Consider the following 23384-nt stretch of genomic DNA (forward strand, 5'->3'; position numbering starts at 1 on the left):
CTGTAGAAGAACTGAGAGTAAGAATTAATTTTTCTCAAAAATATTTCAAAGTTTCTTTTGTAGTATCAGTTTTCAGCCAAATTGTCTTCTCTTTTTGAGAGAAGTTAGAAGAGCTACTGAGAGAGTTGAAGCTGTGGTAGAAGTGGGGGAACAAGAAACATTAGAACAATTATGGAAACCCTCCAATGCCAAACATTTAGGTATTAAATATAATCATAGCTATTTGAAAAGTTAAAACACTTATAACAAGAACTTGTTTACAGTGGTCTGAAGGACATTAATTAGAACTAATGGATTGAAAACGTGGAAAGAAAATTTTCTCCCAGAGACTTCTATTCATTCAATCCTGTAAGGAAGTAATGCTTCTAATAAAGTGTGATCTAACCTGAAAAGAATGATACAATGCTTGAATCAACAATAGCATCCTGACAAGGTAGGGGAATATTTTTAATTTTGCATTCCATTTCTCGTTTTAGTTTCTTCTGTAAACTATGTGTTACTTCTGTTATAGAGAAAGACACACACAGTGACTACCATTTATTGAGTCACTCTTTGTGCTGGTGACTGAACTATGAGGTAAATATTATCTCCCTCTTCACAACAGTCTCATAAGGCAGATATTATTTACATATTATCAATGAAGAATCTAAGGCTAAATTAGATTGAATAACTTCCATAAAGCTACATATCTAGTTATAGCAAGTTATTTGGAATCAGTGGTATAATAGGTAAAAAGAGATTGTTAAATCTAATGTGTATTCTGTCATGTGCAAAGAAAGGAGTTTTTACCTTTCAGCCAGTAGATAGAGGAAGATGATCTGTTTTGGAATAGGAGTTGAAAAGGGCTAAGGAACTCGGGCAAGTGTTTGTGTTTCTGACTGGTCAGAGTGAGTGTATCTGTGAATGCTGATGCCTCACTGTGGCATGTCTCTACAAAATTCTAGGTGTTGCTTTCGGCACTACTTTGTACAGTGATGTCCAGGGCAACTCAAAACTGCATTATTCCTTGCTGAGGCCAGTTGAGGAGCCAGGAGCAATGGTGACTGCAGGGAATTTTTTTTTTTCTTAATAAGTTTTATCTGTGTTTGGAACATCTTTTGTGGGGCGGACTTCTCCGTGAAACTATTCCAGGCCATTAGAGCACCTTGGACCCAACACCATGCATTGAAAGTCAAATCGGTTTCAACTCTGATCTAGTCTCAGAGTCTATGGTCCTAATCAGTGTTTTATTGTGTATAATAAGCATATTATTTAGTTACTTGCATCAGTTTCTGAAAAACTCAACACTTATCCCTGGATACAGTTTTAAACGCCCAAGTGATTTTGAGTACCAGCCCTGAGGACAAAAAAAATTATATAAAATGATCTCTTGCTTTAAATGGGGAACCCCAAGAACATATAATCAATTAGAATTTATCGGTTTCTTTTAATGGCAAGAATATTCACACCTGGGTGAATTTTAGTGATTAAAAAACCCGGTCTCTTCTAAGTTCCGCTGTAAAGAAGTCTAGTTATTTGCTTTAGTTTCAAAGGAATAATTCCCTAAGTATTTCAAAATATCCAACTGGCTGCCCCAGCTATTCTCTTTAGAAGCTTCTTTCTCATCCTCATGGCACATCCCTCTGGCATGCATGACCAGCTGCAAGCTAAACCCTGTGGAATAAGAATTCTTTCATCCCTTTGTGTGATGTGTTTCATTTTCGGAGTTTGGATGATCCTCTTCGGCAGCAGAGGCAGGCATTGTTAGTTTCAATAGGCGGCCTGGATGCGCAAGAACAGTCATCATAGAGACAGGCGCTCAGGGTCTGTCCCTTCGTGCCATGGTGCTGTGTCAGATCACTTTCCCCTGCTGGATTAATGGCCAGAGAAAAAGGAAGACAAACTGTACCCAAATCAATCCAATTAAAGTACTTGAACTTTACTGACGTGCATCCTATTGTTTTCTCAACTTCCTAACCTATGGCTAATTTCTCCAGCCAGTAGAAAGGAATCACATAAATAAGAGAATTATCTCAAATTTGCAATTTTCTTTAGTTTGAAAAGGCTTCAACATTTTGTTCTATAAGATGAAATAATAATATGTGTTTTATATAGCTGAACTTTTTGAGGGTTTGATCTTTCTGTCTCTCCTCATATTTTCACCAAAATTACTGCCAGAACTTATTATATGAAACTGCTCAGCCTTTAACATTTTATCTCTGTTCACAGTGTCCACTGCAGCATTAGTTCATTCTGGGCATTTTGGCTTTCTTGAATCTCCAATTGATTCCCACTCTCAAGACTGGTGATATCCTTTCCAGGTTAATCGAGTATTCTCTACTTGTGCTCTGTCATCCATGCCACTCTAAGGAGGAAGGTAATTTGGGCTTTGGGCTCTCAGCCCCATCATTTGTGAAATGACCTCCCTGACTCTATGTTCAAAGTACAAGGTAGGATTTCTAGTAATAGTATATTATATATGTATGATGACTGATAGTTTGTAAAGTGTTTTCGTATATTTTATTTTATGTAATTCTGACCATAGTTCTTGAGATGGAGAGAGAAAATATTGTTATCTCCTTTTTTAAATAAGGAAAGTATAATTCAGGGAGGGGAAGTGAATTATTCTACATCAAATAAGTAATAACAGGTTGAACCTGAACTTTAAATTTAGAGCTTTTACCACATAAGGTGATGGTTTCCTCTGGTAGGGACTTTCTTAAAGTCTGAGTTTCTTCATTTATTAATTACACGTTTTTATGTGTATGAGTATATATGTACATACTCACACACGTAAAGTAGGGAACAGGCTTTGTTATACTTTATTGAGCTTAGGATAGAATTTTATGACTTTAGTTTTTATCAGTGAAGTAGTCTCCCAGTATTTCTATTTAAGAAACATAAGAAGGAATGTATTAACTTCCTAGTATAGAATTTTTGTGTTACTGTAAACCCCCTATAAAATATGATTATATTTTTCAATTGTAAATCCATTGTGCCAGAAACCTAATATACTTATTAAATAGTATTCTTTGCGATTAGGGAAGGTATGAATATAGTAGAAGCCCTCCTGGCCAATCCCTACTTTAGGCTGATAGGAAACTCTGAAATATGGTGTATTTCTGTCTCCCTGTTTACTTGCTGTTATGCTTACTTAGAGTCATTTGTGTTTGTTTTTAAATTTGTTTATGCCAATTGAATGTGCAATTGTAATTTAATTATGCAAACTGGTGAAATACGAGTAAAAAAAGTATAAATGTCTATTGGTATTATGAAATTTAAGCTGGCTGCTTTGGAAAGACTTTGTAAAGGTGAATCACTAAAACAAACGAGTGTGGGAAGACAACGTGAAAGGTCTCCTAGGGCAATGGCAGCGGATGAATGTAAAAATTGGAAGGGTCCCGCATCCAACTTGCTTTGCAAGTCTCTTTAAGCACTCACTGCCATTAAATAAACCAAAATCTTTAAACTCTCACTGACTTTACTTAAATGCTACATTGTGGAACTGTCTGAGTAAGGAGAATAATGTGACTTAGCAGATCAAGAGTCGATGACAGCCTTTGATCTTACATAAAAGATTGGTCAATCAGTGTAAATTTTTTGTTTTAACTTTAAAGGAACAAAATATCTTTAAATTCATTTAAACAACTTTCCCCCTGTTTTTCTATATCCTGTTTAAAAAAATGAAGATAAAAATGATTTTACCTAACACGAAATTTTTTTGAATGTGTGAGGATTAAATGAGATAATACATGCAGAGTGCAGAGCACCTAGAACAATGCATGACACAGGTACTGAAAACATTAGCCATCATTGTCGTCATCAATATCATTTCCTCTCCCCACCTCCTCCTTCTCATCCTCTGAGTTTATTTGCTGAAGGGCTTACATACACCGATACTAGAAAAAATAATCTTCTGGATCACAACAGCCAGCTATTGGAATATTATGTTTGGGTTGGCAGTGAAACTGTCCATTTCCTAAGCCCACCCCACCCTACTCTTTCTTTCAGATTTACGAGAAGAGGAAGTATAACTATAACTCATTTATTCTCAGGAACTGCTGAGACCTGAAATTGTAGGTGAAACATAAGTGAGAGGATTAGATGCAGTCTCAGCTGAAGACTATCAAAAGGATTGAAACGTGGAGAGTTTCAGGTGTGTTGGTGGAGTTGTGTGTAGTGCTTACACGGCATATACCCACACTGAGCCTAGATCCAGTCAAGATGCTTTTCCACATTTGTTGTTGTTCAGTGGCAAAGTCATGTCCGACTCTTTGCAACCCTGTGGACTGCAGCATGCCAGGCTTCCCTGTCCTTCACCATCTCCTGATTCTAGTCAAGATGTTTCTCTACAGAGTTCTCTCACAATTGTATATAGAGAACAAGGAAAAGAAAAAAGAGATCTTGAGCAAAAAAAACCCTGGTAGCTAAATGGGAATAAGGATAAGCGTTGTACTGTATGCCTTCAGTTCCTAAATGCTTCTGCTGACCAGTAGGTTACAGGTCTTTATTAAAGATTCCACATTTAGAAACTGCTTTTAGGAGGAGAATTTTCTAAGTGCTGACACACACATTTTCATATCATTTCACATCCTGTTGTCCTGTGTAAGAATGTGCTCTTCATAGAAAAAAAGACCCAAACTCTAAGAGCAGAGATGTTACCAGCAATGCCGATAGTGTCCTCCAGGGTTTGGATGTTAGTGGCTCAGTGGTAAAGAATCCGCCAGCAGTGCAGAAGCTGCAGGAGATGTGGGTTCTTTCCCTGAGTTAGGAAGATCCCCTGGAGGAGGGCATGTCAGCCCACTCCAGTATTCTTGCCTAGAGAATCCCATGGACAGAGCAGCCTGGCGGGCTACAGACATAGGGTTGCAAAGAGTTGGATATGACTGAAGTGATTTAGCATACACACAGTATAATGGTTGACTCAGTGCTGGTGGCATTGGAATGAATGTACCATCAATGGGTTCTTTTTAATTACTACTATTCATAGAGGTGTTGTTATTTACCTTCTATAGATGGTTTGCATGACACTTCCATAATTTTAAAAGCTAAAGAAAATAGGTAGCCAAGGGGAATGTAAGACATTTTCCAAAGTTGAGAAACAATTTTTAAATGGTATAATCTGAAGTTTATTAAGTACCACTTTGTGTCCTTAAACAATAGAGTTATCACTGTTGGTCACTTTCTATGCCTATTATGGAATTAGGTCTATTTCATTTTCATACTGTAGTCCATCCTTACTGGTCATAAAACCTGTGAATGGAAGAAATCTTGTTTTTTTGCTTTATGACTCTTTATATCATTGGGATTGCTTCAGTTTATACAACGTACATTTTCCTTGTTGTTGTTCAGTTATTTAGCTGTGTCTGACTCTGCAGCTCCAAGTATTGCAGCATGGCAGGCTCCTCTGTCTTCCACTATCTCCCAGAGTTTGCTTAAATTCATGTCTGTTGAGTCAGTGTTGCCCCCAACCATCTCATCCTCTTGTCCCCTTCTTCTTTTGCCTTCAATTTTTGCCAGCGTTGGGGTCTTTTCCAATGAGTTGGCTCTTCATATCAGGTGACCAAAGTATTGGAGCTTCAGCATCAGTCCTTCCAATGAACATTCAGGGTTGATTTCCTTTAGAATTGACTGGTTTGATCTCTGAGCCGTCAAAGGAAGTCTCAAGAGTCTTCTCCAACACCACAGTTCAAAAGCATCAATTCTTTGGTGCTCAGCCTTCTTTATGGGCCAGTTCTCACATCCATTGATGACTACTGGTAAGACCATAGCTTTGACTATACAGATCTTTGTCAGCTAAGTGATGTCTCTGCTTTTTAATGTGCTATCTAGGTTTGTCATATCTTTCCTCCCAAGGAACATTTTGCATTTTTCTACCCACTAGTTATATTAAAATTTCTCATCTACTCTGTCTTTCCCGTGCTCTTGTTTCAATCATTATGTGTGTGTGTGTGCTCAGTCGCTTCAGTCATGTTCGACTCTTTGCGACCCCACGTAGCTTGCTAGTCTCCTCTGTCCCTGTGATTCTCCAGGCAAGAATACTGGAATGGGTTGCCATGTCCTCCTCCAGGAGATCTTCCCAACCCAGGGATTGAACCCATGTCTCCTGCAACTCCTGCAGTGCAGGTGGGTTCTTTACACACTGAGCCACCTGGGAAGCCCTTCAATCATTACATATCCTATCAATTTTGGCTGTCCTCAGCCTTTTGCCCAGGAGTGTATCTTCACATATTTTTATTTGCTCTTCCATATGTCAGCATTTGTTAACATGTACAGCCTATACTTTTATTTCTTTGTTTGTTGACTTAAATTTCATCCCTTTTTTTCTCTAGCTACACCATTTCCATAGTCATTTTAGGTGAGGACAGCAGTGGAATTTATAAAAACTAGATAGCATCCCAGAAAATACCCATCTTTATTCTGTAATATGATATGCTCGGCATTCAGACTTCTACCTAGTGAGAATCTACACATTATACCTTTTTGTTATACAAGATATTTTTAAGGTGATGTGATTCAAGAGAATTTCTTTTTTTCAGAGGAAATTCCTGTTATTCAACCTGATATTTAAAATCTTTTGCTAAGGACCTTTACAGAAATAGAAAAGAGTAGTCTCAGTTTGAATATGTTCACAGTGCTGTGTTTTTGACTCATATCCCTTGGGTGTGCTCCTTGATTTCTTAAAAAATTATATTTATTTTATTTTTTCCCAGTTTTATTTAGGTATAATTGACATACAATACTGCATACATTTAAGGTGTGTAGCATAATGATTTGACTTACATACACCATGAAATGATGGATATAGTAACTTTGGTGAATATTCATCATCTCATATCGATGTAAAATAAAAGAAAAAGTAAAAGAAAAAAATTTTTTTCCATGTGATGAGACCTAAAAGATTTACTCTCTTAGCTTTCATATATAACATAAAGCAGTATTATTTATTTTGATCGTGTTGTATATTACATCCCTAGTACTTATTTATGTTTTCTTTTGATCACCTTCTTCCAATTCCCTTCCCTTCCACCCCCTGCTTCTAGTGATTACAGATCTGATTTCTTTTTTCTATGAGATTATTTGTCTATTTTTTCTTTTTGTTTTTTGGAAGTAAGATCAACCTCCAACATTGCTAGTACACAACATAGTGATTCGACATTTCTATACATTACAAAATGATCACTATGATTAGTCTAGTTACCATCTGTCACTACTGTAAACTATTACATTATTATTTACTATATTCCTCATGCTGTATATTTCATTCCCATGACTCATTTATTTTGTAACTGAAAGTCTGTACTTTTTAATATCTTTCCTCCATTCCTCCCTCTCTGACAACAGCCTGTTTAGCGCCTCTGTATTTGTGACTCTGTTTCTGTTTTGTTATGTTTGTTCACTTGTTTATTTTTTCTTTCAAATTCCACATATGAGTAAAATCATCCAATATTTGTCATTCTCAGATTTATTTCACTTAGCATAATACCTTTTAGATTTATCTATGTTGTCACAAATGGCAAGATTTTGTTTTTTTAAGTCTTGGTATGGACAGAGAACAACAGACTGGTTCCAAATAGGAAAAGGAGTACGTCAAGGCTGTATATTGTCACCCTGCTTATTTAACTTCTATGCAGAGTACATCATGAGAAACGCTGGGCTGGAAGAAGCACAAGCTGGAATCAAGATTGCTGGGAGAAATCTCAATAACCTCAGATATGCAGATGACACCACCCTTATGGCAGAAAGTGAAGAGGAACTCAAAAGCCTCTTGATGAAAGTGAAAGAGGAGAGTGAAAAAGTTGGCTTAAAGCTCAACATTCAGAAAACGAAGATCATGGCATCTGGTCCCATCACTTCATGGCAAATAGATGGGGAAACAGTGGAAAAAGTGTCTGACTTTATGTTTTTGGGCTCCAAAATCACTGCAGATGGTGACTGCAGCCATGAAATTAAAAGAGGCTTACTCCTTGGAAGGAAAATTATGACCAACCTAGATAGCATGTTCAAAAGCAGAGACATTACTTTGCCAACAAAGGTCCGTCTAGTCAAGGCTATGGTTTTTCCAATAGTCATGTATGGATGTGTGTGGGGAGCGAGCAATTGTTTCCTGATCTTCGCCTACGCCGTCTCTCCTTCGAATACCCTGGATCAGCCGGGGCTGGTCCCCGGCAGATGTGAGAGTTGAACTGTGAAGAAAGTTGACCACCGAAGAATTGATGCTTTTGAACCATGGTGTTGGAGAAGACTCTTGAGAGTCCCTTGGACTGCAAGGAGATCCAACCAATCCATTCTGAAGGAGATTAGCCCTGGGATTTCTTTGGAGGGAATGATGCTAAAGCTGAAACTCCATTACTTTGGCCACCTCATGCAAAGAGTTGACTCACTGGAAAAGACCCTGATGCTGGAAGGGATTGGGGGCAAGAGAAGAAGGGGACGACAGAGGATGAGATGGCTGGATGGCATCACTGACTCGATGGATGTGAGTCTGGGTGAACTCCGGGAGTTGGTGATGGACAGGGAGGCCTGGCGTGCTGTGATTCATGGGGTTGCAAAGAGTTGGACACGACTGAGCGACTGAACTGAACTGAACTGAAAGTGGATGAAGGAATTAGTAGAATGGAGAAAGCTAAATACAAGTGCCTGGAGAGTATTGTGCCAAGGAAAAAGCAAGCCAGTTCATGCTCCAGAACTGGCTTAAGAATTGGAGGCAGTACTTCCTCTGGAAGACAATGGCTGAAGTAAAAGTATAATTAATATACTCAGATAGATAGAAGATAGTACTTCCATGAAACATGACAGAATAATATAAAAAATGAATAATCGGAGAATAAGCACTCAGCTATAATAACTTTAACAGGATTGAAATTTTCAGAGAAGAAAGTCAAATGGATAACAGGAGAGCAGATAAAATCAGAATGTCTCACAAACAAAACTCTGATTAATAAGTTTCAGAAGATGGGGAAAAGCCGAAAAGTGATAGGGAAGAGAATAGCTTGAAATTATATCATAATTTTTTTTTCAAACTGGAGAACAAGCATTTCTACTTTGAAAGGATTTACTGGGTGCCCATAAAAAGTGTAAAGGAGAAAATATTTTTTTTCTTTTTATCGTTTTATCATATGTGAGATGATGAATGTTAGGTAAGCCTATTGCCATAATCATTTCACAGTATATTTAAATCAAACCATCACTCTGTATGCCTTAAACTTATACTGTGACATGTCAATTATTTCTTCATAAAACTGGAAAAAATGTGAAGTAGATCTATACCAACATATAGAACTGGAAACTTTCAAACTACCAGCGGTTTATAGGTGATGATAGACACTTTTAGAGAGAAAATATAAACCCTATGTACACATTGGTTCAAGAATCAGGCTGGATACGAGACAGCAAAAGAGACACTGATGTATAGAACAGTCTTATGGACTCTGTGGGAGAGGGAGAGGGTGGGAAGATTTGGGAGAATGGCATTGAAACATGTGAAATGTCATGTATGAAACGAGATGCCAGTCCAGGTTCAGTGCACGATGCTGGATGCTTGGGGCTGGTGTGCTGGGACGGCCCAGGGGGATGGTATGGGGAGGGGGGAGGGAGGAGGGTTCAGGATGGGGAGCACGTGTATACCTGAAATTTTTTTAATAAAAAAAAAAAAAAAAAGAATCAGGCTGGTATCTGATTTCTTAATGGTAACATTCAAAGCTAGAAGATGTGGCTTTAAAGTTCTGAGGCCAAATTACTTTGAACCTGGAATTCTATACTTAGTTAAACTGTTAATCAGGTGTGAAGGTAGAAAGAAAGACATTTTTAGTTGCACGATCTTCAAAATTTACCTTCCAAGGTTGCTTTCTCAGGAATCTTTTGGTGGCTATGCTGTATCCAAATGAAGGAAAACTGGGGAGAGAGAGGAAGGAGAGGATTCAGGAAATAAGTGATGAGAATGAGATAAGAAAGGTGAAAATAAGTTCCTGAAAACAACTGTGCATTGCTTCATGTTTAAGAGTGAGATATATTCAGAGAGATTTTATATTTCTCTTGCAAAACTTGGGCTTGGGGAAAAAATGGGCAATATGAATTGTAAGAAAGAAAACTTTTTACTCAAGGAAGGAAATGTATTAAAAATGTACCAGTTGGCTAAATACTGGGAGAATAAAAGGAAAGTGGGTGGTATAAGAGAGCTAAGGCTTTATCTTCTGTGGTAAGAAATTAATAATGTCTATAGTTTACAAATGAAAAATAAGAATATAAGCTTATTATTTAAACAGGTAAACACTAGAAAGAATTTTGACAGAGGTCTCAAAGGTTGAGATATGGGCTGCTGTTTTTTTTGTTTTTTAAGAAACATTGTGTTACTATTTAGTAAACTATGTAGATGCATTACTTTGAAAATGATGAGAAAGTATTAATATTTTTAAATTAAAATTAATATTTTTAAATTTAAATGAATAATTTTAAAATTATAGCAAATTATGAATATAAATATTTTGGATTTTGATTTTTCAGCCAGAAGACTCAATGAAGTGTGCATGTTTTAGTTATCTAGAAGAATTAAATGGTTTACACCTTGGCAATGCTGAAATTTGGACATTCTGTCTCTTGAGAATAAATATTATTTAGAGGAGCTCCCTCTTTTTTCTATAAGGAACTCATGTTGTTTACCTGGTAAAAGATATGGAGTTAAATCTAAAAGTGGTTGTTTGCAATTATCAGGTTTCAAGTATGTGTTTCATATAAAAATAAGTCATTACCTACTTGTGGCTAAGGAGAAATAGAAAAAAACAAAAGTATATTTTCATTTCATATGGTAGGTTTAGTCACATAAGACAGATTAAACATACTGCATTTGTTAAAGAGTGGCTTTCCCTCATTCTAAGTAATGTCTAAACACTTAGGATTTTTCTATCAAGAAGTTCACATGGCTAGTTCATGCATTCTCATGGAATGCTTTTAACTGTTCACTGACTCATTACTTATTCATCTATAGTTAATGTAAAACCACTTTTGTTGTGGTTTACAAAAATATGGAGGTTACATGATTCAGTGCTTGCACTTCAGAATTTAGATTATCTTTCAATAATCAAAAACATACTTCGCCAAAAATTCCAGAATGAGTGTGCTCAAAATTTCAAGTGCCTTTTGAAGTTTTTAAATGAGAAACTCCAACTATAAAACCCAACAACAAACAAACAAACAAAAAACCCAGGACATGTCTTGTAAACAAAAGTGTTTAGCACAAATCCTTAAACCTTCTTGAGAGAATTTTTAGAACATAAGAGAGGCAGACAGAGATCGAGGAAGAAAAGGAGGGAATTTCTCCTTGATTTTTTTTTTTAAACCAAGGACATTTAGTGTTGAAAGGAGAAAGAGGAGAGGGGAAATGAAAAAAGAACATGATTTGTCTCAGAGATTTATTTTGTAATTGATTGTAGCTTATAAAGGTTTTCATTGATAGTTGTATGGGAAGGAGAATTCTAAGTTTCAATGCTGACACTTTGAAGAGTTGCCCTGTTGTTGCAGCTGCTTGGGCAGCCTTGCTCAAGCATCAATGGTGCATTGTGGCAGCTTGCTCTGCTTCCCTGTTTCTGATGGACGTTCTCCAGGCAGTGAAGGGCAAAGGGGCTGGCAATGCTGGTAACTGGCATAATAGAAGTTGTTGGACCAGTTTGGCATGTATGTGTGTGAACTGAACACTTAGTGACAGATTCTGTACTATGGTCAGTCTAAGTTCAGAGTGACAAAATATTTTCTGGTCAATTAATAGAGATGGGAATATATATTTTTATATTGTCTTTTTGTGGCAGAGGGCATATTATTTAGTTTTTGTGCGGTCAGTGGTAGAAAAGACTAATGTCTATGGCCTGAAAGACAATCCAGTTTATGCTCAATATAGCTATGTTAAAATATTTTCACCATAATGTAACTGACACTTATTGTTTATAATACTTAGTTATTGATATTTTAGAATACCTCAATGAAATTATTTCTGTTATCTGTGAAAATTAACTCCAAAATTTTTCAACTTTCTTTTCCATAATTCTAATTTAATCTAAAATTTTTTTAAGTTTTTTTTTTTTTAATGTGGACCACTTTTTAAAGTCTTTATTGAAATCTGTTACAATATTGCTTCTATTTGGTGTTTTTAGTTTTTTGGCCTTGAGGCATGTGGGATTTTAGCTACTTGACCAGAGATTGAACCTGAATCCCCTGCATTTGGAAGGCGAGGTCTAAACTACTGGACTGCCAAGAAAGTCCCTAATTTAGTCTCTTAGAAAAATAAACTTTGAGAAGGGGTATGAAAAGTCATCCCTACCAAATAGATAAAGCCATTACTTGGAAGAATATGATATGTTAGGAGGTGATACAAAGTAGGAAGAGACGACAAACATTTATTTTGCTTATATTTTTCTCTGCTGAGAGGAATGGCACTCAGATTGAAAGAAGGCAATGGAAATCAGTGATTGAGCTGGTTAGTAAGGGGCCACTTAGGTAAATTTAAAATCAAATTCTCACAGAGTATGGCAGTTTTTTCTGGAATGATAATAATTATATTTTTGAAAAAAAAAATCCTGTCATTTATATAATGTGTGTTTGGCAAAGCACTGTCAGTGTATATATTTCACTGGGTCCTGATGGTGATCTTGAGTAGTAAGGCGGGATGAATATTCCCATTTTATAGGTGAGGAAACAGAAAAGCTAAAGACTTTTGAGTACTTACTCTCATTTAATATTCACTATACCCAAGAAGATGCTATTATCTCCATGTATAGATGAGTTATGAAGAAGGAAATGGCAACCCATTCCAGTATTCTTACCTAGAGAATCCTGTGGACAGAGGAGCCTGGTGGCTGCTGTCCATAGGGTTGCACAGAGTCGGGCACAACTGAAGTGACTTAGCATGCATGCATGCATTGGAGAAGGAAATGGCAACCCACTCCAGTATTCTTGCCTGGAGTATCCCAGGGACGGAGGAATCTGGTGGGCTGCCTCTATGGGGTCACACAGAGTCAGATACGACTGAAGTGACTTAGCCCCAGCAGCAGCATAGATGTGTTAACTGATATTAAATACTATTTTTCAAGCTACATAGTGGTCCATCTATGGACCACCTGGAATCCAAACCTAACAACTTTTGCTCTGTGAAGCCTTAAGCAGTTTTTTTCCGATGGAAAACCAGTGTTTTTTTTCCAATGAAAATTCATAACTTCTGGATATGATCACATTTAGAGAGTCGAAAAGTATAAAATACTGGATATAAGCAAATGTATAAAGTCTTAAAAATAAAATAAAGATGAATTCTGTAATCTACAGAGTTAATTTTATCTCCAGCAAAATTCTGAAATCTATTCTAAACATGAATAGATTATTGTGATCATGTAGAAACCAAAGTGACTATTAACGCCCATATCATTATTTTGCCAAGAGCAAGTCATGTCATACTAACCTCATTTTTCTTTTTGATAAAATAAACTAGATTGTTAGATAAGAAAATGTTGCAAGCGTATGTATCTTTGTGTAAGCAAGGGTTTTCACACAATGATGGCAGTAGGTTTAAGTCGATTCATGAACTTGTGAAAACCTTTTCTTAGTAATGCTTGATTATGTTTATTTGTTTTGGGGAAATATTTATTAATGACTTATTTAAGAAAGCACACTGTTAGCTTGGATGTAGAGGAAAGACTTCTTATCAAGGTGCATTTTAACTGGATTTTGAATTATGAATAGTATGTGTATATACAGAAATAGGGAAAAGCTTTACAAGTAATAACATTAGCTCGCATTTATTGACTATTACTCTGTTCTATATATTCTCCTGACAATCCTTTTGAGGTAGATTCTACATTGTTACTCCCATTTTAAAAATGATTAACATTAAGGTTTAGAGGAGAAAATATAAAATACCATTGATAATAGCATAAAATCGGATATATTTAGGTATAAAATGAACTCCTAAATAGATAGATAGATAGAAAGGATGTATACATATAGACACGTATATGACTTGTACATTGAAAATTCACAAAATGCTACTGAAAAAAATTAAAGACGAACTAAATATAGAGAGATAAACCATGTTCATGGATTTAAAAATTCAGTGTTGTTAACAATATTGGTTCGTACCAATGCAATCTGTAGAATCAATGCAAATCCAGTTAAAATTCCAACAGATTAAAACACTTTGGGGCACAAATTCGATACAACTTTATCGTTATGCAGATACTTTCATTCCAAATTGTACGATTAAGTAGAAGAGGAAAAAGTGTTCCTTTTGCTATGTGTTTTCTCCCTCTCTTCTCATATTAAGCCCAGACATGCTGTAAGGAAAATTAGTAATCAGTGTTGGAAATGGCAGCCCACTCCAGTGTTCTTGCCTGGAGAATCCCAGGGACGGGGGAGCCTGGTGGGTTGCTCTCTATGGGGTCGCACAGAGTCGGACACGACTGAAGTGACTTAGCAGTACCAGCAGCAGTTGTAAACAACATGCTACAAATTGAAAAGATATGTCTATGAAAAAGCTAGATAGCTGTATGATTTGATTTTGGATATAAACTGAGGATTCCCCTGATACTCTCCTTATAGCCATGTGTGTATTCACTTACTCAGTTCTGCCTGACTCTTTACAGCCCTATGGACTGTAGTCTGCCAGGCTCCTCTATCCATGGAATTTTTCCAGGCTAGAATACTGGAGTGGTTGCCATGCCCTTTCCAGGGGATCTTTCCCACCCAGGGAGTGAACCCTGGTCTCCTGCATCTTCTGCATCACAGGTGGATTCTTTACCACTGAGCCACCAGAGAAGCCCTCATTTACTCTGCTGCTGCTGCTGCTGCTAAGTCGCTTCAGTCGTGTCTGACACTGTGCGACCCCATAGACGGCAGCCCACCACACTCCCCCGTCCCTGGGATTCTCCAGGCAAGAACACTGGAGTGGGTTGCCATTTCCTTCTCCAATGCATGAAAGTGAAAAGTGAAAGTGAAGTCTCTTAGTCGTGTCCGACTCCTAGCCACCCCATGGACTGCAGCCTACCAGGCTCCTTCTGTCCATGAGATTTTCCAGGCAAGAGTACTGGAGTGGGTTGCCATTGCCTTCTCCCATTTACTCTGCAGGTAGTCTTAATTTTTATGTAGTCCTACTTCTCAATATTTGATTTAAAGTTTTTTACCTTGGTAATATACTATGGAAAAATTTCCTCCCTCAGTTCAGTTCAGTTCAGTCGTTCAATCATATCCAACTCTTTGCGACCCCATGAATCGCAGCACGCCAGGCCTCCCTGTCCATCACCAACTCCCGGAGCTTACTCAAACTCATGTCCATCGAGTCGGTGATGTCATCCAGCCATCTCATCCTCTGTCGTCCCCTTCTCCTCCTGCCCCCAATCCCTCCCAGCATCAGGGTCTTTTCCAATGAGTCAACTCTTTGCATGAGGTAGCCAAAGTACTAGAATTTCAGCTTTAGCATCAGTCCTTCCAGTGAACACCCAGGACTGATCTCCTTTAGGATGGACTGGTTGGATCTCCTTGCAAACCAAGGGACTCTCAAGAGTCTTCTCTAATACCACAGTTCAAAAGCATCAATTCTTCGGTGCTCAGCTTTCTTCACAGTCCAACTCTCACATCCATACATGACCACTGGAAAAACCATAGCCTTGACTAGATGGATCTTTGTTGGCAAAGTAATGTCTCTGCTTTTTAATATGCTATCTAGGCAAATAATTTTAGTATTTTCTTCTAATATTTTTATTATTTCATTTTCTATTATTAGTTTTCTCAGTAGTTTAGTGTATAAATTTAATCCAATTAGCCAATGAGGTAAACATGAGGAAGCAAAATATTATGAAATATAACCTTCTATGACTACTAATGATAATATTTTATAATAATATTAATAGAAAATAATAATAATACTTATTGAGCTTTTACTATCTGCTATGCAAGCTGTTTTTATAGGTCTGGGTTCAATCCCTGGCTTGGGGAGATCCCCTGGAGAAGGAAATGGCAACCCACTCTAGTATTGTTACATGTGAAATCCCATGGACAGAGGAGCCCAGTAGACTACAATTCATTGGGTCAAAAAGAATCAGACACAACTTAGTGACTAAGCAACAACAATAACATAGGTTAGCTATTAGTAGGTCTATTTTCTCATAACAGTGAAAAAGCAGATTCAGAGAGCTAACTTACCTAATTTCATATAGTAGGTGTTAGCTATCTATAGTTATATAACAAATAACACCAGACTTAGTGGCTTAAAACAAAAAACATTTATTGTCTTATTGTTTCTGTGGGTTAGAACTTTGGGAGCTACTTAGCTGACTGGTTCTAATTCAGAATTTCTTATGAGGTTTTAATGTTAGCTTGGGTACCAGTCTTATGAGAACTGGAATGCATCTGCTTCCATGGTGGCTTATACACATGGCTGTTGGCAAGAAGTCTGTTTCTTGTTGACTGTTGATTGGAAGTCTCAGTTCTTCATTACAGGGGTCTTTCCATAGGGCATGCTTGAGTGTCCTTGTGATGTATCAGTTGGCTTCTCCCAAGGTGAGTGACCCGAGATAGAGAGAGAATGCAAGGAGATAGCAAAAGTTTGTGACAGTTAAAATTGTTTTGTGGCTTTATATTTTAGTAATAAAGGGAAATTTAAAAAGCTGGGACCTGTGTTTTGTACATGTTTCTTATTTCAGGGAGCCTCTGGAATATTTATGTGTTTTCAGGAAAATATCATTATCTGTAAAAATTGTGACTTCTACAACAACTCAGACTTGAGGTTGAAGACCTTCAACATGAACTAGCAGGAGAACTGGAGCAAGTCTTGTAATTAATAGATCTTATGATCAGTTTGTATATTTTTCCAGGGCCTATAAAACATTATAAAATTATTGATCATAAAAAGGGTAAAGTACTAAAAAAATTCAACAAGACTGTTTTACTTGTAGTGATATTAATAATTCCTCTATGGGCCAACATAGGAGCCTTTTCTGATTCTTTGTTTTAGGTTTTGTATGGATCAGAATATCAAACCAACCAATTTTGTATTATCCAAGTAACTGTTGCTTGCGTGATAATGGATAACTCTAAGTTATTTTCATGATTTTCACTTGAACTATGTAACCTAAATCTAGAAAGACTAAAACTAGAACATGATGTAGTGTTGAGTTGGGTTCTAATGCTGCTGTCAAATAACTACAAAAATCTTGGGCAATTCACATAATCTCTTCGAACCTAAATTATCCATCTTCAATATTAGGAATTGGTGAGAAACTTCCAGACTTGAAATGAAAGCCTGATTTAATTGAAATTACAATCGTTAGTAATTTAGGGTAAAGATAGTGGTGTTTTTTTGGAATACAGTGTCAAACCGACCACAAGCTAAACCAAATAAAAACTATGCAATGTATCTGATAGTAATACACTTTTGTAGTCTGTTTTCATCTTTTTTGTAGTTATTTTGTGGGTTGTTATCATACTGTATCTCTTGTAAGTTTGATTCATAATTTGAGTGCAATGAATTGGTTCAGAGGATATTGGGATAATTTAAGTAAAGAGCAAATATGATTCTCCATTTTCAATATGGAAATTCCTGAATTATATAATGAATATATACTGTAAGAAAGTTAGGAAGAAGTACAGTGAAATCTCATGAATAAATATGTTAATATAAGCATATTTAACTTACACAAATTTAACATTCCTTGAAAGAAAAAAATATATATATCTAATACGTATTTTGCTGAAATGAGCTCTTGCTCATTAGTGAGTTCATCATTCTCAGAGTGAGACAGGAGGGCGTGGTAGGCTTTGATCCCTGTACTATCATGTGAGCATCTTACCATTCTGAGTGATTTGAATATTCCTAATATTTGATGAAACTTAAAAATACACTATGTAGCTTTTGAAATCAATCCCACTACATCCTAAGTTGTTCAACTGAAAGAAAAACAAAACAAACAAAAAATAGTTCTAAAAATGAAGAAATAAAAGGCTCTGTTGGATTTATGGAAAGAAGGTGTATAGTCTTCAAAATGCTACATCTTTCAAAGGGATAGATCAAATGATTTAGATTTAAGTTTCTTTTGTTTGGAGTGCACATTAAAACAACATAGGCTTTGCTTGATAATTCTTTATCTGTATCTACAATATTTAGTTGAAAAGTAGCTGTTCTCAAAAAGAGAGGCCAAGTGGCTTTCCAAATGAGAGACCCATGGGTCAGGAAGATCCCCTGGAGGAGGGCATGTCAACCCACTCCAGTCAGTATTCTTGCCTGGAAAATCCCATGGACAGGGGAGTGCCGGGGTCCAGCCCCGGAGGATCCAGGGAATTCGAAGGGGAGATGGCTTCGGCAATCAGGATACAATAGCTTTAATTAAATATTAATTAGAGATATAAAGAGTAATAGAATGAGGATAGCTCAGCAGGAAAATTCAGTGGAGAAAAGAGGCTGAATAACTTGGTTTATGTGGAAAGCTAATAAAATTCCAAGGCAAGGAATTTATGTCACCTACATAGGCTGCAGGCGTCCTCCCATTCTCCCAAAGGAGAGGAGACACTAAGGCCTCCCAGGTCAGATCTTAGAAGCCCAGGCATAATTAGTAGGCTTGACGAGCCTCCACATTCCAGATGGGGGTTCAGCCAGAAGGTGAGAGAAAGAACGACATGGGGAGACCAGTCTTTCGAGGAACTGATCCCATTTTTTATATTTCCAGGGTCTGTTTTTATACACTGAGATGTTATACAAAAGTCATGCGGGGTCAGCAGTCCTGACTTTTATTAAAGTCAGGTGCTTCATACAAATGTATACAGAGGTCTTAGGGGTGTTACATCACCTTCTGGCCAGGGGGCCTGCTGACAATTTATGACCCTCTCCTTGTGACAGCGGTCAGTTAACCAGAACACTTATTTCTCCAGGGGTGATTATTTTTGAAACAGACGCCACCTTCCTAAGGTACCAGATAAAGTTACATTCCTATAGGGTGAGGGTGTAGTGGGTTTTAATTAAGGAAAGAATTTGCTTAGCCTAAGGTCTAATGTGATTAATATCAAAGGTTAATACTTATTTCTTCTATATATTCATTAATATGTATAAGGGCAGGGGATGTGGAGACTTAGCAGTAAACATTGGCTCAACAAATGAAAAACCCTTCACCAATACAATTTCTAATCAGCCCGCTATACTTATACTAATAGTTTTCTAACTTCTCTAAAGAACCTGTTTTTAGAAGGTTTAAAGCATCTCGTGCCTCTCATGGTTGGGAGGCTGTAAGCAATCACATGTGGCCGGACAAGCCTGTGCAGGCTAGAGAACCTTCAGAGGAGTTTGTAGGTTGAAACACTCCTATCACGCCCAGGAATTATTATTAACTGGAGCTCTAAGTTAACTCCTTCTTCGAAAGAGGTGGTGGGGGACAGCCCCCCGTAAAGTCAGAGGTGTAGGTGAGAGCACAAAGCAGTAAAGTAGGCAGACTCTGGTTTTGGAGGTAGATGCTCGAGAATTTCCAGGGGGACTCCTGAGGCTCGATCCCGCCTTTGCATATGTTGAGCCTCCTTCCTCATGACCTTTGCCAAGGGTGGAGGTCGTCACGCTGGCTCCCGGCAGGGGAGCCTAGTGGGCTATAGTCCATTGGGTCGCAAAGAGTCAGACAGGACTGAGCGACTAACACACACACATTTTTGCCTATAGAATCCCATGGACAAGGGAACCTGATGGACTACAGTCCTTTGGGTGGCAGAGTCCAGCACAATTGAAGTGACTTAGCACGCATGCACACATGCACCCACAATACTTATTTAGTGAAAAATAGCTGTTTTCAGAAAGAGAGCCAAAGTGGCTTTCCAAATGACAGAATTATAGGCACAGATTTTTAGCGTTCATTTTGGTCCTTATTGTAGATTTTTCTTAGTTGCTCAGTGATGTCCAACTCTGCGACCCCATGGACTGTAGCCCACCAGGCTCCTCTGTCCATGGGATTCTCCAGTGCCCATTCCCTTCTCCAGAGGGTCTTTCCAACTCAGGGATTGAGCACAGGTCTCCTGGATTATAGGCAGACTCTTTACTGTCTGAGCCACCAGCGATGCCACAGAGAGACTAATTATAAATATTTTAATATTTAACTTAAAACCCAATTAAACAATGAAATTTTATTAGTAGTAACTAAAAATTCAAACTCTACAACGTTTACAGTGCTTGTTTTGCAGTGGCGGGATTCTGAAAAATTTCATTTCTTTACATTTTCTAAATTTCCTCCATAAGGACTTATGGTTTTATAATAAAAAATTAAATATACTTCAAAATTATAATAAAACAAATTTAAATTTATGAATTTTAAAATTGAATTGGGTGGGTCTTTTTCATTTGTTTATTTGTATAGGATAGTCAGTGGTAGGAGTGAAAGCTTGACAAGCCTCTTCCAAGTGGAAAATTTATCTTCTAGTTAAATATTTCAAAAAGAAAGATGATGAATTCCCATTTAATAGTATAACATAATTTTAATCTCATCTTTTTGACTCCATATTTCTTTAGTTCACAAAATAGTACTGTGGTCCAGGCACTTCTATCTTTAGAAAGCTTTAGTTTATTAAATTCTGAATACACATTATCTACTAAGATATCACTAATTTCAAATTTAAAAGAATTGGAAAAGAACTTGCTTAAATTTGACCTCTGTAAAAAAGGAGTTTATGAAGCACATTGAAATTATGACCAACATGACTAGTTTTTAGCTTACTTAGCAGAACAAACTATCTGTCAGATATTGCTTTAGCAACATTAATTTCTCTTCCAACAATGAACTAACAGCTCTTACTAGCCTATATATTCATTTAAGAATAAACCTCTAAACTTTAATCCTAACCCCTACCAGCTTTGATTTGTCACCCACTAAACTCCTACCCATCCATAACATTTCAGCTTTAACATCAGTTCTGCAAAGGAATGTTCTTAAGCGTATGTCTGATCCTTTTCTCAAATACTATCATAGATTCCATTTTTTTCCCACCAAAATCTTCTCTCTACTAATAGGTATGTAATCACTTGTATGGTTATAAATTACTGGCTTCCAGTAGATGTTAGTTATATAAAAGCAGGGGATTATGTCTGTTTTATTCTTCTCATTGTCATTCTAAAAATTAACATATACTCAAAATAGAATCTCAATACTTACTTATTGAATTAGTATCTAAAGATCTGGATGAATTATTGAATGGCTATGCCCAGCCAAAAATTTGACTGAGGTATTTTAAGCTTAAAGCTTTAGCATTATGAAATTTCAATTAAATCATTTATAATTTATATACCAACAATTTGGAATTTTTGAGTATTAAGACAAAAGTTTATATCTAAAATAGAAAAAAGTGCTTGAAAATGATAGAGCAACATTTAAAACTCAGTATTCTATAATTTTGCCCTTTCTTAGCTTTCTATTGTTCTAATTGAGTTTTATCGTAGCTTTTGTTTTGTTACCATCCTTTTATTTTCACTCCTTTCTGTAGATAAAACGGCACAGTGATATTCTGGTCATATGTCCATGTCATTTGACCCCTTGATCATACCTTTAATCATAAATGGCATTTATACATAAAAAATTTTGTAGAAAAGTTCTTTAAGATTTTATGCCAATTAACCTATATATTTGTGAAATTAAATGTGCTTTACTATTTATAGCATGTATTATACATGAAATAAAAGTCAAAAACCATTGTGTTATGCAGAGGATCAATCTGTGAATATACATATTATCAAGTAATTTTAATTTGTAAAATGTGTTATAAGTTGTTTTTACATGAAAGTGTTTAATACTGTAATAGTCATTTTGGTTTCTTTTTTTTTTCTTTTTGTTTTGTTTTTAAAAGAAGATGAAAGAGAGTTGACTTCATTTGATCACTTATTTAATCACATGTTTATCAAGTTCTGTACATGCCCCCAAAGAAGATAATTTTAAGTCATTAGAGTCCCTACTTTATCATGGAAAAAAACTTTTCAGGGGAGTTTAGTAACATAAGTATAATTAAAATGCCACATAATATTTAAATTACTGTATTATTTTTCAATCCTAATTTTATGAGCCAGTTTTATTCAACTTTTTAACAAACATTTTTTAAAATTAGTGTCTTTTTCAAACTCTTCTGTAACATTCAATTTTATCTGTTACTGGAGTGGATTACCATTGCCTTCTCCAGGGAATTTTCCTGACCCAGGGATTGAACCTATGCTTCTTGAAGTGTCATGTGGATTCTTTACCACTGAGCCACCAGGGAAGCCCATTATTTTAGTTACAGCATGTTTTAAATCCAATCTAATAAGTATTATATACTGTCACCTCTAAGTCCATTATAAGATACAAATACCATTTGAAAAACAATGAGATTGTTTTTAACGTTTGTCCCTTAAGCATTTATTTATCACCTCTATAATGTAACCATATACTTTTTTTGCTTTTCTAAGTGATCTATGAAAACCTTACTTACATTGGCACCTTATACTTGCAGTTTTTAGTATATTGCCAGGAAGAAACAGTAACCATGTATTAAAATTTTGCCTTCATTTTAAGCTGTTTTATCAGAATGACCTATAAGACCATTCAAAACCAATAATGAATGCAGTTATTTTTAGATAACACATCTTTTTAAAATAGTACTTTGTTGTTTAAAATAAGTAATTGGGAGTGTGCTCCATAAATGAAAACAGTTTACCTTATATTCTGAAATATACTGTTTTGTCAATATCTCTGATTTTTCTAGGTGCTAGAGACATAACAGCAATCACCAAGTACTCCCTGTCCTCAAAGAACATATGGTTTAGAGAGAGAGACTGGCAGATCTTTGGGCGTTTTCATTACTATACTATAGTTACTATGGAAACATGCTGCCTCAGAGAGGAATGGAGGTAGATAGGAGGGCACCTAACCCAAGCCAGGGAAGACTTCATGTAGGACAGGATGGCTAAGATGACACCAAAAAGGTTACTCAAAGATAGAAGTGCTAAGGATATTATAGAAACTGAAAACAGCTTGTCCAAAATCCTGGAGGTTCAAAAAAAGAAAAGAGTGTGTGAGAGGTTCATGAGTATGTAGACACTTCAATATGGCTGAAGTTTGCAGGTAAGAGTGTGCGTACTTGTGAAAAAAGAATTTGTTTCAGTAAGCTAAAACTGCTTCCCAGTGGTGCTAGTGGTAAAGAATCCGCCTGCCAATTCAGGAGACACAAGAGATGCAGGTTCGATCCCTGGTTTGGGAAGATCCCCTGGAGCAAAATATGGCAACCCACTCTGGCATTCTTGGCTGGAAAATTCCATGGACAGAGGAGCCTGGCGGGCTACAGTTCATAGCGTCGCAAAGAGTTGGACATAATTGAGCGACCTGAGCACACACACACACAAGCTAGAAAATGCATGGATTTTTATAAATGCCTTTTTAGTCTTT

The 23384-nt window shown here is 36.6% G+C and overlaps 1 protein-coding gene across 43 annotated transcripts in view; it reads left to right on the forward strand.

The window, feature by feature from the left end:
* The window catches only part of ZBTB20 (zinc finger and BTB domain containing 20), an 847908-nt gene that overhangs the window by 74725 nt on the left and 749799 nt on the right, over positions 1-23384 (forward strand). For 14 of the 43 annotated variants that reach the window (XR_015165318.1, XM_086405119.1, XM_086405065.1 and 11 more), the window contains exon 2: positions 2301-2429. The exons of 21 other annotated variants lie outside the window; for them this stretch is intronic. The gene's annotated coding sequence lies outside the window, so the exon portion shown is untranslated. The remainder of the gene's footprint in view (positions 1-2300; positions 2430-23384) is intronic. 8 more of the 43 variants (XM_086405054.1, XM_086405141.1, XM_086405156.1 and 5 more) reach the window with 1 other exon arrangement.

This window comes from Bos grunniens, chromosome 1, assembly GCF_055505025.1.
Source record: "Bos grunniens cultivar Pamir isolate PY7600 chromosome 1, Bosgru_T2T1.0, whole genome shotgun sequence".
In the NCBI taxonomy this organism is placed as follows: domain Eukaryota; kingdom Metazoa; phylum Chordata; class Mammalia; order Artiodactyla; family Bovidae; genus Bos; species Bos grunniens.